Here is a 19,970-nt window from a genome sequence, read left to right on the forward strand (position 1 = left end):
TGGGCCTCCAAGAGCAGAGGTTTGTAGAACAGCAGCAAGTTTTCCCTTAAGTGGATCACCCAAGGTTTATCGAACTCAGGGAGGAAGAGGTCAAAGATATCCCTCTCATGCAACCCTGCAACCACAAAGCAAGAAGTCTCTTGTGTCCCCAACACACCTAATACACTTGTTAGATGTATAGGTGCACCAGTTCGGCGAAGAGATAGTGAAATACATGTGGTATGAATGTATATGAGCAGTAGTAACGGCGCCAGAAAATACTTGATGCTACAACTGGCGTGTGGTTGATGGTGGGAATATTGCAGGCAGTAGAGATGCAGTAAAACAGTAAACAAGTGATGATTGCAGTATTTGGAAACAAGGCCTAGGGATTATACTTTCACTAGTGGACACTCTCAACATTGATCACATAATAAAACCACTCTACAGTCTACACTCTATTGTTGGATGATGAACATCACTAATTGTGTAGGGCTACAAGAGCACCTCAATGCCGGAGTTAACAAGCTCCACAACATTCGATATTCATATTTAAATAACCTTAGAGTGCATGATAGATCAACACAACTATACCAAGTACTAACATAGCATGCACATTGTCACCTTCATACTATGAAAGGAGGAATAGATCACATTAATACCATCATAGTAATAGTTAACTTCATAATCTACAAGAGATCATAATCATAAACTACGCCAAGTACTACATGATGCACACACTGTCACCATTACATCATGAAGGAGGAATAGAGTACTTTAATAACATCACTAGAGTAGCACATAGAATAGTGATACAAAGCACATTGCAATCATAAAGGGATATAAATAAGCACTTCACTATGCTATTCATAACAGTGAATAAGTATTCTGTGAAATATAGCCTAAGAGACCCACACGGTGCACACACTGTCACCTTTACACACGTGGGACAAGGAGTCTCCGGAGATCGCATAAGCAAAATCCACTTGAATAGCATAACGACATCTAGATTACAAGCATCATCATATGGATCTCAATCATGTAAGGCAGCTCATGAGATCATTGTATTGAAGTACATAGGGAGAGAGATTAACCACATAGCTACCGGTACAGCCCTTTAGCCTCGATGGAGAACTACTCCCTCCTCATGGGAGACAGCAGCGGTGATGAAGATGGCAGTGGTGTCGATGGAGATGCCTTCCGGGGGCACTTCCCCGTCCCGGCGGCGTGCCGGAACAGAGACTCCTGTCCCCCAGATCTTGGCTTCGCGATGGCGGCGGCTCTGGAAGGTTTCTCGTACCGTGGCTTATTCGTATCGAAGATTTAGGTCAGGGGGCTTCTTATAGGCGAAGAGGCGGAGTCGGAAGGCTGACGAGGTGGTGCCACCATAGGGGGGCGCGGCCCCCCTACCCCGCGCCGGCCTGGTGTCTGGCGGCCCTGTGGCCCCCCTATGGTTCCTCTCGGGTGTTCTGGAAGCTTCGTGGAATTTTAAGACTCTGGGCGTTGATTTCGTCCAATTCCGAGAATATTTCCTTACTAGGATTTCTGAAACCAAAAATAGCAGAAAACAGGAACTGGCACTTCGGCATCTCGTCAATAGGTTAGTTCCGGAAAATGCATAAATATGACATAAAGTGTGAACAAAACATGTAGGTATTGTCATAAAACAAGCATGGAACATAAGAAATTATCGATACGTTGGAGATGTATCAGCTGGGATCCGATGAATATTGAATACTATGTTGAGATCGATTATATATTCTTGTCATTTGTTATTTGATCTTACATACTCTCAGTTTCTAGGAGATACTCTGGACAAGTACATCATGTGACTCCAAGTGGGGGTATTTATGCTTGATAGTAGGTTCATGCCTCTAGCTTTCTAGAAGAGTGACAATAACTTCTAAGATTGTAGATGTGTTGTTGCTACTAGGGAGAAAACAACAATGTTTTATCCAAGGGTAATTCTATTGTTTACATTACACACATTGCTTAATTCAATAATCTGTTGCTTGCAACTATATACTGGAAGGGGTTCGGACGATAACCGGAAGGTGGATTATTAGTCATAGACGCAGTTGGATTACGGTCTATGTATTATGTTGTAATGCCCAAACGAATCTCATAGTAATCATCTTGTCATGTATGGTCGATATTCTGTCAATTGCCCAGCTGTAATTTGCTCACCCAGCATGCTATTTATCTTTATGGAGAGACACCTCTAGTGAACTGTGGACCCCGGTCCTTTCCTTTACACTGATAAATTCAACCACTACAATCATGTTCTGTTTACTTTCTGCAATACTGTTCTCTTTAATTACTGCAAACATCTCTTTCCACTCGATACGTCTAATCCTTTGTGTTCAGCAAACCGGTAAGAGTGACAACCTCACTGTAAGTTTGGGCAAAGTATTGTGGTTGTGTTGAGTGCAGGTTCCACGTTGTTGCTGACGCCGGTAGTGCGTCCTGCCAATAGTCAGCTAGCAACACCTTCAGAAGTCACGCCTTTCTCGTACTGGTCGATTAAACCTTGGTTTTTTTTACTGAGAGAAAGCTTGCTATTGTGCTCATCACACCTTCCTCTTGGGGTTCTCTGATACGTCTCAAACGGATCTATAATTTCTTATGTTCCATGCAAGTTTTATGACAATACTCACATGTTTTATATACACTTTATATCATTTTAAATGCATTTTCCGGCACTAACCTATTAACAAGATGCCGAAGCACCAGTTCCTGTTTTCTGCTGTTTTTGGTTTCAGAAATCCTACACAGGAAATATTCTCGGAATTGGACGAAACAAAAGCCCAGGGTCTTATTTTCAACGGAGCTTTCCAGAAGAGCGAAGGAGATATGGAGTGGGGCCACGAGGTGGCGACCCCACCAGGCGGCGCGGCCAGGAAGGGGGGCGCGCCGCCCTAGGGCGTGGGCCCCTCGTGCGCCTCCCGACTCTGCCTCTTCGCCTATTTATTCCCTCCGTCGCGAAAACCCTATTACTGAGAGCCACGATACGAGAAAAGTTCCAGAGACGCCGCCGCCGCCAATCCCATCTCGGGGGATTCAGGAGATCGCCTCCGGCACCCTGCCAGAGAGGGGAATCATCACCCGGAGGACTCTACATCACCATGATCGCCTCCGGACTGATGTGTGAGTAGTTCATCCATAGACTATGGGTCCATAACAGTAGCTAGATGGTTGTCTTATCCTCTTGTGCTATCATGTTTAGATCTTGTGAGCTGCCTATCATGATCGAGATCGTCTATTTGTAATGCTACATGTTGTGTTTGTTGGGATCCGATGAATATGGAATACTATGTCAAGTTCATTATTGATCTATCATATATGTGTTGTTTATGATCTTGCATGCTCTCCGTTGCTAGTAGAGGCTCTGGCCAAGTTGATACTTGTGACTCCAAGAGGGAGTATTTATGCTCGATAGTGGGTTCATGCCTCCATTGAATCTGGGACAGTGACAGAAAGTTCTAAGGTTGTGGATGTGTTGTTGCCACTAGGGATAAAACATCAATGCTTTGTCTAAGGATATTTGTGTTGATTACATTACGCACCGTACTTAATGCAATTGTCTGTTGTTTGCAACTTAATACTGGAAGGGGTGCGGATGCTAGCCCGAAGGTGGACTTTTTAGGCATAGATGCATGCTGGATAGCGGTCTATGTTATTTGTCGTAATGCCCTAAGTAAATCTCATATTAGTCATCATGATATGTATGTGCATTGTTATGCCCTCTCTATTTGTCAATTGCCCAACTGTAATTTGTTCACCCAACATGCTATTTCTTATTGGAGAGACACCACTAGTGAACTGTGGACCCCGGTCCATTCTTTTACATCTGAAATACAATCTACTGCAATCATTGTTCTCTACTGTTCTTTGCAAACAAACATCATTCTCCACACCATACGTTTAATCCTTTATTTACAGCAAGCCAGTGAGATTGACAACCTCACTGTTAAGTTGGGGCAAAGTATTTTGATTGTGTTGTGCAGGTTCCACGTTGGCGCCGGAATCCCTGGTGTTGCGCCGCACTACACTCCTTCACCAACAACCTTCACGTGGCCTTCATCTCCTACTGGTTCGATAACCTTGGTTTCTTACTGAGGGAAACTTGCTGCTGTACGCATCACACCTTCCACTTGGGGTTCCCAACGAACGTGTGCTTCACGCGTCATCATTCTCCAACAAGGGCACGCCATCAACATTACAATATAATACATATACCGTAATCCAACTACGTCTATGACTAATAATCCACCATCCAGTTAGCGTCCGCACCCCTTTCAGTATTAAGTTGTAAGCAACAGATTATCGTATTAAGCAAAGTGTGTAAAGTAAACAATAGAATTATTCTTAGAAAAAGCATTATTGTTTTCTCCCTAGTAGCAACATCACATCTACAACCTTAGAAGTTATTGTCACTCTTCCAGATTACTAGAGGCATGAACCCACTATCGAGCATAAATATTCCCTCTTGGAGTCACAACCACATACTTGGCCAGAGCATCTACTAGCGACGGAGAGCATGCAAGATCACAAATAACATATGACAAGTATATAATCAATCTCAACCATAGTATTCAATATTCATCGGATCCCAGCAAACACAACATTTAGCATTACATAAAGATGATCTTGATCATGATAGGCATCTCACAAGATCTAACCATGAAGCATAAATTGGAGAAGACAACCATCTAGCTATTGATATGGACCCGTAGTCCAGAGATGAACTACTCATGCATCACTTCGAAGGCGTTCATGGAGATGTAGAGGCCTCCGGTGACGATCTTCCTCTCCGGTAGGGTGCCGAGAAGAGCTTAAAAATCCTCCCGAGCTAGGGTCGGCGATGGCGGCCGCTACTAAACTTTTCATGGATGGAGGCTCGGGTATTTAGGTCTTCCCGAATAGGTGAATAAATAGGCGGAAGGGCGAGGTCAGTGGGTTCTCGAGGGGGGCACACCACCCGTAGGCGTGGCCAGGTCCTGGGCCGCGCCTAGGCCAGGTGTGGCCGCCTCGTTGCGCTTCTTCGTCTCTCCTCCCGACTCCGCTTTCGTTACAGTAAAATAGGAGCTTCGGGTTTTGTTTCGTCCAATTCCGAGAATATTTCCTGCACAACTTTTCTGAAATACAAAACAACAGAAAACAGGGAACTGACACTGTGGCATATTGTCAATAGGTTAGTTCTGAAAAATGCATAAAAGTGCAATGAAGTGTAAACAAAACATATAGAAATTGGTGTAAAACAAGCATGGATCATCAAAAATTATAGATACGTTTGCAATGTATCGGTAGTACAGCCATAACGTGAGGTGGGCAACGACTAGGAGTCTAGCCAGTGTTTTGAGCCTATTCCAACTAAGGGGAAAAACCCTAAGTGGAATGGAAATGGTGGATATGATCGAAGATCCTAAATATGAACTATCAATGAACAACAACTACTACTACTACTCTTGTGAGCTTCTCAACAGAGTCTTATGGCTTCTAGTGGAATTTGGGATGTTTGTGGATATGGATTGTTGGATATCTTTTGCCCCAATCTTCCTTCATGGCTGACACCTTTTATTCTCTCGACCAAGGATATTAGGGCATGTCCGAGGAATTACTGATGCTGTCAACGAAACATGGTGGTGCTAGGATTCTTGACGGCCACGCTCGTTTCCTATCAGCATGCCTGACATCATGTTGATGATTTCACAATGGAATTCAGAGCCCCTAGGGATGGCCTGGTTGGACGGAGGGTCCGGATGTGACATAGTGAGGGGCGGACCTCACTATATTGCCTAGGGACTTGTCCGAACCGCAGTTGTCTGGTCATTGACCAGTACATGCATCACGCTCCATAGCGTGAGCACATACTTCTGTGGTGTTGGCCCTTTCCTATCCTAAGTCGGGTTGCTCTGCTATCTAGCTATGTCGGAAGGTGGCTTGTGTATATGCCTGACATGGGGCTTGATACTTAGTCTCCTAAAGCCGCTCACAATCTTATATAGCCTACTAATGTTTGTCTTCCTCTAGACACCCGCTTATCCATGACCCCATTAACTTGGCTATGGTAAGAAGAACATTATATCTGGAGGAGCGATACATGCATGGTAGACTTAAATGAAGAGTCATTGGATTCGCAACACTTGATAGGGCTCATAAGAAGCAACATTCAAGAATCAATAATTAAAAGGAAGGTGATGCGAACACAAAATTCTTCCATATGGGAGTCCATTCGAGAAGGAGGAAAATTTTCATTTTAAAACTTTGGCATAACCATGCTTGGATGGCATCCCACGAGGAGAAACAATTCGTTGTGCAACAACACTTCACCGAGGCTAAACCCTTAGTTGGGAAAGCTTAGAGAGTCAATCATGGACATGCCTTCCAACAAAGTACCGGGTCCAGATGGGTTTCAATGGAAACAAATTGAGGTCTTGTTGGGAAACCATCAAAGATGATGTTATTGTGTTAATTCGATGTTTTTGCAACCTCCATACCTACGTCCAATCTATATTGGCTCAACTCTGCCAATACTATCCTTATTTCCCAAAAAAAAAAAGATGGTGCAAAAGAGACCATGGCAAAGATGTTATCATTGCACCTTGCCCATCGCATGGACGAACTCTTCTCACTTGCCAAAAGTGACTTCATCAAGAAAAGAAGTATCCACAATAACTTTATGTTTGTCCGAAAACAATGCTAGATGGCTCCTTTGAGAAAGAATCCCACTCTCCTATTCAATCTTAATATCAAGAAAGCCTTCGACTCCGTCTGGTGGGAATACATTTTGGAGATTCTTAAACATCTTGGGCTCCCTCCTCCCCGGTTTCGCCATTGGATTCCACCCGTTCTCTCCTCATATTCCTTGAGAGTCCTTCAAAACAATATCTTGGGAGACCTAATTAAACATGGTCGAGGTTTGCAGCAAGGGGACGCGTTATCTCCCCTTCTCTTTGACATTGTCGTCGTTCCTCTTCAACACACCCTTCAAGCGGCCACCGATCCTGGACTCCTCCACGACCTTCTCGTGAAGGGGGCTCGGTTCTAGGCATCTCTATGCACCGATGATGTGTCATGGCTCTTTCAATTCTACATTCGCTAAAGTTTTAATAAACTTCGGGAATGCCATGGGCCTCATGACAAACTTTGATAAAAGCTCGTTGTCGCCAATCCAATGCGTTGAGATTGACATTGATAACTTTTTTCAAGACCTCCCGGGTATTACTTTGAGCTTCCTAGTGAAATACCTTGGCCTTCCTCTTGCAGTGAAAAGGCTTAAAAAATCCCACTTCCAGTATCTTGAAGATAAAGAGGCTAAGAAGCTTGCTCCATGGATGGAAGCACTTGAACATCGCGTGTAGGAAATCACTTGTTAAATTGGTGCTAACCTCTCAAGCTATCCACCCTCTCACCACCTTGACTTCCCGGTGGAACCACTTCAAGTAACCCTTGTAGCTCGTCATTTAAAAACGGGTTTGGCTAGTGGACCACCTAGAGCGAAGGGGGTGGTCAAATGGGAAGCTTTGTCCGCTAAGTCGATGTAGCAACAAGACAGGGAGACACCTCATCTTCAAATTCTGCTACTCCACCTGCATATGGAACATGATATATTTTTTTTTGGTTTGGGCTACAATACTTGGACCCCTCGACTTGGTTAGCCTTTGATGACGTCGAATCTTGGTAGAGTAGTGTGGTTCTTGCCAATGAAAGTACGAGGAAAGCCGATGGTTCGCTTGTTATGCTCCTATCGTGGGAATTTTGGAATGCGCGGAGCGAGATTACCTTCAAGAAAAAAAAAGCACTTGGATCTTTTTAACGCTGGGAGGATAGATTTTGCTTTTTTGTGTAGGTGGTTTGTAACCTAAACTTTGAACTCGTCTTATTCTTAATGAACTAAGACAAAGATTTTGCCTTGCTTTCCAAAAGAAAAGACTTCTCGCCTGAAGAAAACTGAGCTGATCGCATCTTTTGTGCAGGTAGCCGACTTGGGATCACCAAATCATTTCCCCCCACCTTCAGCGGTGCTCGGTCCGCCACCCACCCCGCGTTCGCAGAGCGGTCGTCGGCACACGCGTCGGACGAACCAAAGTCAGCAGCGGCACCAGCGTCGACGTCGTCGGCCTCGTCTCGACTATCGACTCGTCGTCACGCTCTGCAGTTGCGCGAGAGAGGAACCGAGCGCGCGTGCGTACGTACATACGTCCAGATCGGCCATCACTGTATCGCGGCGTCATCTCCTTGGACTGCTGCTGAATGCTGCTACGTCACGACCGAGTCAAGTGTTGAACTGACGCGTAGACCAACGTATAGCCTGCAATCGAAAAAGCCCTCCTGGTCATCTACGCCGGCATAGCCACAACCACAAGATGTGTATTCCGTTAGGGCATCTCCAGCGGCGCGACAGAGCAACCGTTTTCGTCCGCCGTGACCGGAAATGCGTCTGGGGCCTGTTCCAGCGGGGCAACGCAAAGTGACCGAGCCGTCCGCGGAGACGCAAACCCCGCGGACGCTCGGCGGTCGCGGAATGTGTCCGCCGAAAAAGACGTAGGACCCGCGCGTTAGTGGCTGGAGGCCGATATTATTGCCGCCACTGGTCATTCTCCGCGTAAATTGCAAACTAGACCGGCGCGAGCAGTCCAGAAGCGATGTACGTTCTCGCCACCGCAGCTACCGCCATGGATGCGGAGCAAACCCTAGCACCCGCCGCCGCCCCACATTCCCCCGTAGCCACGACCATAGCCAGGATGGAGGCTGCAGCTCCGGCGGAAGCAAAGCGGGCCGCCACCGGCGGCGGCCGGGAGGCAAAGCCGAAGGCGGCAAAGAAGGTGCTCTCCGCGGAGGAGAAAATCGTGGAGGCCGCGAAGCGTCGCGGGCTGTAGAGAGAGATGCAATGCTCGATGTATTGATCGGATGCATATGGCGGTACATATATAGGCCACGTCCTCGACTATACAAGGAAGGAGGCGGGGCCAATAGTAAATACAAAGATATGTATCACTATACAATAACTACAGAGGATACACATCCGGATATACAAGATATGTATCTCAACACCCCCCCGCAGTCGAAGCGTCGCCTGGTCGAACGCATAGACTGGACCGGAACTCCTCAAAAGGTGCCGTAGGAAGACCCTTTGTCATGATATCCGCAAATTGTTGGGAGGTGGACACATAAAGAACTCGAATGTGTCCAAGGGCCACCTGTTCCCGAACAAAGTGGATGTTCAGCTCAATATGCTTGGTGCGGCGATGGTGGACCGGGTTGGCGGAGAGGTAGACGGCGGAGACGTTGTCGCAGTAGACCACGGTGGCTTTGGCGACAGGACATGAGAGCTCAACAAGGAGTTGCCGCAGCCAGGAGACCTCAGCAACCGCGTTAGCAACAGCCCGGTACTCCGCTTCGGCGCTGGAGCGAGAGACCGTGGGCTATCGCTTAGACGACCAGGAGATGAGCGAAGGTCCGAAGTAGACGCAGTAGCCAGACGTGGAGTGACGCGTGTCTGGGCAGCCTGCCCAATCGGCGTCCGAGTAGGCGACGATGTCCGTGGCGATGGAGGCGTGGAGAGAGAGACCGAAATCCATGGTACCACGAATATAGCGGAGTATCCGCTTGACCGCAGCCCAATGAGGATCCCGCGGAGCGCGCATGTGAAGACACACCTGCTGAACAGCATACTGCAGCTCGGGGTTGATACGTCTCAAACGTATCTATAATTTCTTATGTTCCATGCTAGTTTTATGACAATACTCACATGTTTTATATACACTTTACATCCTTTATATGCATTTTCCGGCACTAACCTATTAACAAGATGCCGAAGCGCCAGTTCCTGTTTTGTGCTGTTTTTGGTTTCAGAAATCCTACACAGGAAATATTCTCGAAATTGGACGAAACGAACGCCAGGGTCTTATTTTTCCACGGAGCTTCCAGAAGACCGAAGATGATACAAAGTGGGGCCACGAGGTGCCCAGACCATAGGGCGGCGCGGCCAAGGAGGGGCCCGTGCCGGCCTATGGTGTGGGGCCCCCGTGCCTCTCCCGACTCTGCCCTTCCGCCTACTTATACTCTCCGTCGCGAAAACCCTATTACCGACAGCCACGATACGAAAAAAGTTCCAGAGACGCTGCCGCCGCCAATCCCATCTCGGGGGATTCAGGAGATCGCCTCCGGCACCCTGCCGGAGAGGGGAATCATCACCCAGAGGACTCTACATCACCATGATCGCCTCCGGACTGATGTGTGAGTAGTTCATCCTTGGACTATGGGTCCATAGAAGTAGCTAGATGGTTGGCTTCTCCTCATTGTGCTATCATGTTAGATCTTGTGAGCTGCCTATCATGATCAAGATCATCTATTTGTAATGCTACATGTTGTGTTTGTTGGGATCCGATGAATATGGAATACTATGTCAAGTTGATTATCAATCTATCATATATGTGTTGTTTATGATTGATATGCGTACAACACGCGACCGTTGGGAACCCCAAGAGGAAGGTGTGATGCGTACAGCGGCAAGTTTTCCCTCAGTATGAAACCAAGGTTTAATCGAACCAGTAGGAGCCAAGAAGCACGTTGAAGGTTGATGGCGGCGAGATGTAGTGCGGCGCAACACCAGGGATTCCGGCGCCAACGTGGAACCTGCACAACACAAACCAAGTACTTTGCCCCAACGAAACAGCGAGGTTGTCAATCTCACCGGCTTGCTGTAACAAAGGATTAAATGTATAGTGTGGATGATGATTGTTTGCAGAAAACAGTAGAACAGATGTGCAAGAGATTGTATTTTAGTATAGAGAATTGGACCGGGGTCCACAGTTCACTAGAGGTGTCTCTCCCATAAGATAAACAGCATGTTGGGTGAACAAATTACAGTTGGGCAATTGACAAATAGAGAGGGCATGACCATGCACATACATATTATGATGAGTATAGTGAGATTTCATTGGGCATTACGACAAAGTACATAGACCGCTATCCAGCATGCATCTATGCCTAAAAAGTCCACCTTCAGGTTATCATCCGAACCCCTTCCAGTATTAAGTTGCTAACAACAGACAATTGCATTAAGTATTGCGCGTAATGTAATCAATAACTACATCCTCGGACATAGCATCAATGTTTTATCCCTAGTGGCAACAGCACATCCATAATCTTAGAGGTTTCTCTCACTCCCCCAGATTCACGGAGACATGAACCCACTATCGAGCATAAATACTCCCTCTTGGAGTTACTAGCATCAACTTGGCCAGAGCATCTACTAATAACGGAGAGCATGCAAGATCATAAACAACACATAGATATAAATTGATAATCAACATAACATGGTATTCTCTATTCATCGGATCCCAACAAACACAACATATAGAATTACAGATAGATGATCTTGATCATGTTCGGCAGCTCACAAGACCCGACAATTAAGCACAATGAGGAGAAGACAACCATCTAGCTACTGCTATGGACCCATAGTCCAGGGGTAGACTACTCACACATCACTCCGGAGGCGACCATGGCGGCGTAGAGTCCTCCGGGAGATGATTCCCCTCTCCGGCAGGGTGCCAGAGGCGATCTCCTGAATCCCCGAGATGGGATTGGCGGCGGCGGCGTCTCTGGAAGGTTTTCCGTATCGTGGCTCTCGGTACTGGGGGTTTCGCGACGAAGGCTTTAAGTAGGCGAAAGGGTAGGTCAGGGGGCGACGCGAGGGGCCCAGGAGACAGGGCGGCGCGGCCAAGGGTGGGGCCGCGCCGCCTGCCCTCCTGGCCACCTCGTGGCCCCACTCCGTTGACTCTTCGGTCTTCTGGAAGCTTCGTGGCAAAATAGGACCCTGGGCGTTGATTTCGTCCAATTCCGAGAATATTTCCTTACTAGGATTTCTGAAACCAAAAACAGCAGAAAACAGCAACTGGCACTTCGGCATCTTGTTAATAGGTTAGTTCCAGAAAATGCACAAATATGACATGAAGTGTTCATAAAACATGTAGATATCATCAATAATGTGGCATGGAACATAAGAAATTATCGATACGTCGGAGACGTATCAGCATCCCCAAGCTTAGTTTCTGCTCGTCCCGAGTAGGTAAACGATAAACAAAGATAATTTCTGGAGTGACATGCCATCATAACCTTGATCATACTATTTGTAAGCATATGTAGTGAATGCAGCGATCAAAACAATGTAAATGACATGAGTAAACAACTGAATCATATAGCAAAGACTTTTCATGAATAGTACTTTCAAGACAAGCATCAATAAGTCTTGCATAAGAGTTAACTCATAAAGCAATAATTCAAAGTAGAGGTATTGAAGCAACACAAAGGAAGATGAAGTTTCAGCGGTTGCTTTCAACTTGTAACATGTATATCTCATGGATATTGTCAACATAGAGTAATATAACAAGTGCAATATGCAAGTATGTAGGAATCAATGCAAAGTTCACACAAGTGTTTGCTTCTTGAGGTGGAGGGAGATAGGTGAACTGACTCAACATAAAAGTAAAAGAATGGTCCTTCAAAGAGGAAAGCATCGATTGCTATATTTGTGCTAGAGCTTTGGTTTTGAAAACAAGAAACAATTTTGTCAACGGTAGTAATAAAGCATATGTATCATGTAAATTATATCTTACAAGTTGCAAGCCTCATGCATAGTATACTAATAGTGCCCGCACCTTGTCCTAATTAGCTTGGACTACCGGGATTATCGCAATGCACATGTTTTAACCAAGTGTCACAAAGGGGTACCTCTATGCCGCCTGTACAAAGGTCTAAGGAGAAAGCTCGCATTGGATTTCTCGCTATTGATTATTCTCAACTTAGACATCCATACCGGGACAACATAGACAACAGATAATGGACTCCTCTTTTATGCATAAGCATGTAGCAACAATTAATTTTCTCATATGAGATTGAGGATATATGTCCAAAACTGAAACTTCCACCATGGATCATGGCTTTAGTTAGCGGCCCAATGTTCTTCTCTAACAATATGCACGCTCTAACCATAAGGTGGTAGATCACCCTTACTTCAGACAAGACGAACATGCATAGCAACTCACATGATATTCAACAATGAGTAGTTGATGGCGTCCCCAGGAACATGGTTATCGCACAACGAGCAACTTAATAAGAGATAAAGTGCATAAGTACATATTCAATACCACAATAGTTTTTAAGCTATTTGTCCCATGAGCTATATATTGTAAAGGTGAAGAATGGAAATTTAAAGGTAGCACTCAAGCAATTTACTTTGGAATGGCGGAGAAATACCATGTAGTAGGTAGGTATGGTGGACACAAATGACATAGTGGTTGGCTCAAGTATTTTGGATGCATGAGAAGTATTCCCTCTCGATACAAGGTTTAGGCTAGCAAGGCTATTTGAAACAAACACAAGGATGAAGCGGTGCAGCAAAACTCACATAAAAGACATATTGAAAACATTATAAGACTCTACACCGTCTTCCTTGTTGTTCAAACTCAATACTAGAAATTATCTAGACCTTAGAGAGACCTAATATGCAAACCAAATTTTAGCATGCTCTTTGTATTTCTTCATTAATAGGTGCAAAGTATATGATGCAAGAGCTTAAACATGAGCACAACAATTGCCAAGTATCACATTATCCAAGACATTATAGCAATTTACTACATGTAGCATTTTCCAATTCCAACCATATAACAATTTAACGAAGAAGAAACTTCGCCATGAATATTATGAGTAGAGCCTAAGGACATACTTGTCCATATGCTACAGCGGAGCGTGTCTCTCTCCCACACAAAGAATGCTAGGATCCATTTTATTCAAACAAAACAAAAACAAAAACAAACCGACGCTCCAAGCAAAGCACATAAAATGTGATGGAATAAAAATATAGTTTCAGGGGAGGAACCTGATAATGTTGTCGATGAAGAAGGGGATGCCTTGGGCATCCCCAAGCTTAGACGCTTGAGTCTTCTTGATATATGCAGGGGTGAACCACCGGGGCATCCCCAAGCTTAGAGCTTTCACTCTCCTTGATCATGTTGTATCATCTCCCTCTCTTGATCCTTGAAAACTTCATCCACACCAAACTCAAAACAACTCATTAGAGGGTTAGTGCACAATTAAAATATACATGTTCAGAGGTGACATAATCATTCTTAACACTTCTGGACATTTCACAAAGCTACTGAAAGTTAATGGAATCGAAATATCCATCGAACATAACAAAACAGGCAATGCGAAATAAAAGGCAGAATCTGTCAAAACAGAACAGTTCGTATTGACGAATTTTATTGAGGCACCGGACTTGCTCAAATGAAAATTCTCAAATTGAATGAAAGTTGCGTACATATCTGAGGATCACTCACGTAAATTGGCATAATTTTCTGAGTTATCTACAGAGAATTTTACCCAGATTCGTGACAGCAAAGAAATCTGTTTCTGCGCAGTAATCCAAATCTAGTATGAACCTTACTATCAACGACTTTACTTGGCACAATAAAACACTAAACTAAGATAAGGAGAGGTTGCTACAGTAGTAAACAACTTCCAAGACACAAAATAAAAACAAAGTACTGTAATAAAAACATGGGTTGTCTCCCATAAGCGCTTTTCTTTAACGCCTTTCAGCTAGGCGCAGAAAGTGCGTATCAAGTATTATCGAAGGATGGTGCATCTACAGCGGGGTGTGGAGTTTTCTCAACCATGCATAGTATATTGGATACATAAGTTTTAGCTGTCTTGGGCTTGCTACTCTCATCAAACAAATTTTCAGGAACAAGCCAAGCATAGTTATTTTCTAGTGCTTCATGCATTGCTAGGAGCTTACATGGTATTGGTGCTTTAATCTCCCCACCATTATTAACATTATTAGTGTACCTTATTCTCTCCATGTCCATTTTTTCAAGGAGACTAACAAAATTGGTATAAGAACCAAGCATATTATATTTAGCAAAGACCTTTCTAGCCTCTCTTGCTATACCACCAAATTCTCTAAGAAGGGTTTCTAAAACAAAATCTTTCTTTTCCCCTTCTTCCATATCACCGAGTGTAAGAAACATGTGTTGGATTATAGGACTGAGATTAACAAATTTAGTTTCCATCATACGAACTAAAGCAGCAGCGGCAATTTCATAAGTAGGAGCAAGGTCTACCAAGTGTCTATCTTCAAAATCATCAATGGTACTAACATGGTTGAAAAATTCTTCTATATTATTTCTCCCAATTATAGACCCGCGCCCTACCGGCATGTATTTTACGGTAAAATTAAAAGGAAACATGTTGAAACAAGTAAAGCAAATGTAAGTAACTAATTTTTTTGTGTTTTTTTGATATAGAGTGCAAGATAGTAAATAAAGTAAAACTAGCAACTAATTTTTTTGTATTTTGATTTAGTGCAGCAAACAAAGTAGTAAATAAAACTAAGCAAGACAAAAACAAAGTAAAGAGATTGGGATGTGGAGACTCCCCTTGCAGCGTGTCTTGATCTCCCCGGCAACGGCGCCAGAAAACAAGCTGCTGGCGCAAAGTTGACGTGGGAGTTAGAGATCTCTGTGGTGTAGCTTTTTTTCAGTTCCCCGGCAACGGCGCCAGAAAATAGTCTTGATACGCGTACAGCACGCGACCGTTGGGAACCCCAAGAGGAAGGTGTGATGCGTACAGCGGCAAGTTTTCCCTCAGTATGAAACCAAGGTTTAATCGAACCAGTAGGAGCCAAGAAGCACGTTGAAAGTTGATGGCGGCGAGATGTAGTGCGGCGCAACACCAGGGATTCCGGCGCCAACGTGGAACCTGCACAACACAAACCAAGTACTTTGCCCCAACGAAACAGCGAGGTTGTCAATCTCACCGGCTTGCTGTAACAAAGGATTAGATGTATAGTGTGGATGATGATTGTTTGCAGAAAACAGTAGAACATTATTGCAGTAGATTGTATTTCAGTATAGAGAATTGGACCGGGGTCCATAGTTCACTAGAGGTGTCTCTCCCATAAGATAAACAGCATGTTGGGTGAACAAATTACAGTTGGGCAATTGACAAATAAAGAGGGCATGACCATGCACATACATATTATGATGAGTATAGTGAGATTTAATTGGGCATTACGACAAAGTACATAGACCGCTATCCAGCATGCATCTATGCCTAAAAAGTCCACCTTCAGGTTATCATCCGAACCCCCTCCAGTATTAAGTTGCTAACAACAGACAATTGCATTAAGTATTGCGCGTAATGTAATCAGTAACTACATCCTCGAACATAGCACCAATGTTTTATCCCTAGTGGCAACAGCACATCCATAATCTTAGAGATTTCTGTCACTTCCCCAGATTCACGGAGACATGAACCCACTATCGAGCATAAATACTCCCTCTTGGAGTTAAGAGTAAAAACTTGGCTAGAGCCTCTACTAATAACGGAGAGCATGCAAGATCATAAACAACACATAGATATAAATTGATAATCAACATAACATGGTATTCTCTATTCATCGGATCCCAACAAACACAACATATAGAATTACAGATAGATGATCTTGATCATGTTCGGCAGCTCACAAGACCCGACAATTAAGCACAATGAGGAGAAGACAACCATCTAGCTACTGCTATGGACCCATAGTCCAGGGGTAGACTACTCACACATCACTCCGGAGGCGACCATGGCGGCGTAGAGTCCTCCGGGAGATGATTCCCCTCTCCGGCAGGGTGCCGGAGGCGATCTCCTGAATCCCCCGAGATGGGATTGGCGGTGGCGGCGTCTCTGGAAGGTTTTCCGTATCGTGGCTCTCGGTACTGGGGGTTTCGCGACGAAGGCTTTAAGTAGGCGGAAGGGTAGGTCAGGGGGCGACGCGAGGGGCCCAGGAGACAGGGCGGCGCTGCCAAGGGTGGGGCCGCGCCGCCTGCCCTCCTGGCCACCTCGTGGCCCCACTCCGTTGACTCTTCGGTCTTCTGGAAGCTTCGTGGCAAAATAGGACCCTGGGCGTTGATTTCGTCCAATTCCGAGAATATTTCCTTACTAGGATTTCTGAAACCAAAAACAGCAGAAAACAAAGAATCGGCACTTCAGCATCTTGTTAATAGGTTAGTTCCAGAAAATGCACAAATATGACATGAAGTGTGCATAAAACATGTAGATATCATCAATAATGTGGCATGGAACATAAGAAATTATCGATACGTCGGAGACGTATCAATGATCTTGCATGCTCTCCATTGCTAGTAGAGGCTCTGGCCAAGTTGATACTTGTAACTCCAAGAGGGAGTATTTATGCTCGATAGTGGGTTCATGCCTCCATTGAATCTGGGACAGTGACAGAAAGTTCTAAGGTTGTGGATGTGATGTTGCCACTAGGGATAAAACATCAATGCTTTGTCTAAGGATATTTGTGTTGGTTACATTACGCACCATACTTAATGCAATTGTATGTTGTTTGCAACTTAATACTGGAAGGGGTGCGGATGCTAACCCGAAGGTGGACTTTTTAGGCATAGATGCATGCTGGATATCGGTCTATGTAATTTGTCGTAATGCCCTAAGTAAATCTCATATTAGTCATCACAATATGTATGTGCATTGTTATGCCCTCTCTATTTGTCAATTGCCCAACTGTAATTTGTTCACCCAACATGCTATTTCTTATTGGAGAGACACTAGTGAACTGTGGACCCCGGTCCACTCTTTTACATCTGAATACAATCTACTGTAATCATTGTTCTCTACTGTTCATTGCAAACAAACATCATTTTCCACACCATACATTTAATCCTTTATTTTCAGCAAGCCGGTGAGATTGACAACCTCACTGTTAAGTTGGGGCAAAGTATTTTGATTGTGTTGTGCAGGTTCCACATTGGCGCCGGAATCCCTGGTGTTGCGCCGCACTACACTCCGTCACCAACAACCTTCACGTGGCCTTCGTCTCCTACTGGTTCGATAACCTTGGTTTCTTACTGAGGGAAAACTTGCTGTTGTACGCATCACACCTTCCTCTTGGGGTTCCCAACAGACGTGTGCTTCACGCGTTATCAGGGGCGAGCCAAGGTGAGGTACTGCAGGGCACCGACAATGGAGCGATAAGATGACGCGTACGTGGCCAAGGAACCGTCTGTGGCGGAGAGCTTGGACTTCGTGTCGACAGGCGTGGCCGTGGGTTTGCAATTAAGCATACCGGCACGGTCCAGGAGCTCATGGGCGTACTTGCGCTGATGAAGGAAGAAGCCGTCAGTGCGACGTACGACCTCGATGCCAAGGAAGTAGTGCAGGGGGCCCAAGTCCTTGAGGGAAAACTCAGCGCGAAGACGCTCTGTGAGCTGTCGCAGTAGGTCCGTGGAGCTGGCCGTTAAGATGATGTCGTCGACGTAGAGCAGCAGGTACGCGGTGGTGGTGCTGTTGTTGTACATGAACAACAATGCATCGGAGCGGGTGGAGCGGAAGCCGAGTTGGTGAAGAAACGCTGCGATGCGGTGGTACCAGGCGCGTGGGGCCTGCTTGAGCCCGTATAACGAGCGCGAGAGTAGGCACACATGGTCGGGGTGGCCGCTGTCAACGAAACCAGTGGGCTGCTGGCAGAAGACCTGCTCCTCTAGATGGCCGTGAAGGAAGGCGTTGGAGACATCCATCTGATGCACAGGCCATGCACGAGAGACCGCGAGGTGAAGAACGGTGTGGATCGTCCCGGGCTTGACAACCGGGGCGAAGGTGTCGGTGAAGTCGACGCCGGCGCGCTGGCGAAAACCACGAACCACCCACCGTGCCTTGTGGCGATCGAGGGTACCGTCCGGATGGAACTTGTGCTTGAAGACCCACTTCCCGGTGATGATGTTAGCGTGAGGGGGGCGGGGAACAAGCGTCCATGTCTGGTTCCGCTACAGGGCGTCGAACTCGTCATGCATGGCCGCAAACCACTGCGGGTCGCGGAGAGCAGCCCGGGCAGAGGCGGGCAGGGGCGACGGTGTGGCTGGTGAAGGCGCGGAAGTCGACGCGGTGCATACGTACTCGTCCGAGGGGTACCGCGTGCTCGGGACGCGAATCCCCGCACGGGCGCGCGTGAGGGGGCCTGTCGCTGGCGGCGGAGGAGGCGGAGGCGGGGCCGGAGGTGAGGCATCGCCCAAGCTGGCGCTCGAGGGCGATGTGGTAGAGGGCGCAGATGACACGGCGGTGCCCGAGGCAGTGCTCGAGGGCGACGCGGGCGGTGTCGGGGACGAGGCGGCGGCGCCCGAGGCGGGGCTCGAGGGCACCACGTGTGAGCCCGAGGCAGTGCTCGTGGGCGTCACGGGAGGCGTCACAGCTGTAGTAGAGGTAGCGTGCGGGGCCGCTGCCGAGCCAGGGACCTCCACCAAGGTAGGGCCGCGACGCCGCGGACTGTCAGTCGCGGGAGGAGAAGTCCTCACCTGTTCCTGTGCAAAGGGAAAACAGTGCTCATCAAAGTACACGTGCTGGGACGTGATGACGCGGTGAGAGACCGGATCATAGCAACGGTAGCCTTTGGTGTTAGCCGGGTAACCGAGAAATACACACGGAATGGAGCTAGGTGCGAGTTTATGAGGGTTTAGGGGTGGGGGGGCGGGGCACGGGGGGAGAGAGGCGGCGCGCGGAGGTAGGATCTAGGAGGTGTCTGATACCATGTAGAGAGAGATGCAATGCTCGATGTATTGATCAGATGCATATGACGGTACATATATAGGCCACGTCCTCGACTATACAAGGAAGGAGGCGGGCCTAATAGTAAATACAAAGATATGTATCGCTATACAATAACTACAGAGGATACACATCCGGATATACAAGATATGTATCTCAACACGGGCGGCGGAAGAACCGGAAGATCAAGACTGTCGCGGCAGCCAACCACCAGGCCTGGCAGATGCAGATCAGAGCCGGCGTCGCGCAAGTAGCCCTCCATCCGACCTTAGCGGAGAGCTACATGCTCATCAAGAGGCGCATGCCATTGCGTTCACGCAGAGAATGGAGAAGATAATGGCCGACAACCGTGCCACCATGGCTGCTAG

This window comes from Lolium perenne, chromosome 1 (genome assembly GCF_019359855.2).
Source record: "Lolium perenne isolate Kyuss_39 chromosome 1, Kyuss_2.0, whole genome shotgun sequence".
In the NCBI taxonomy this organism is placed as follows: Eukaryota; Viridiplantae; Streptophyta; class Magnoliopsida; order Poales; family Poaceae; genus Lolium; species Lolium perenne.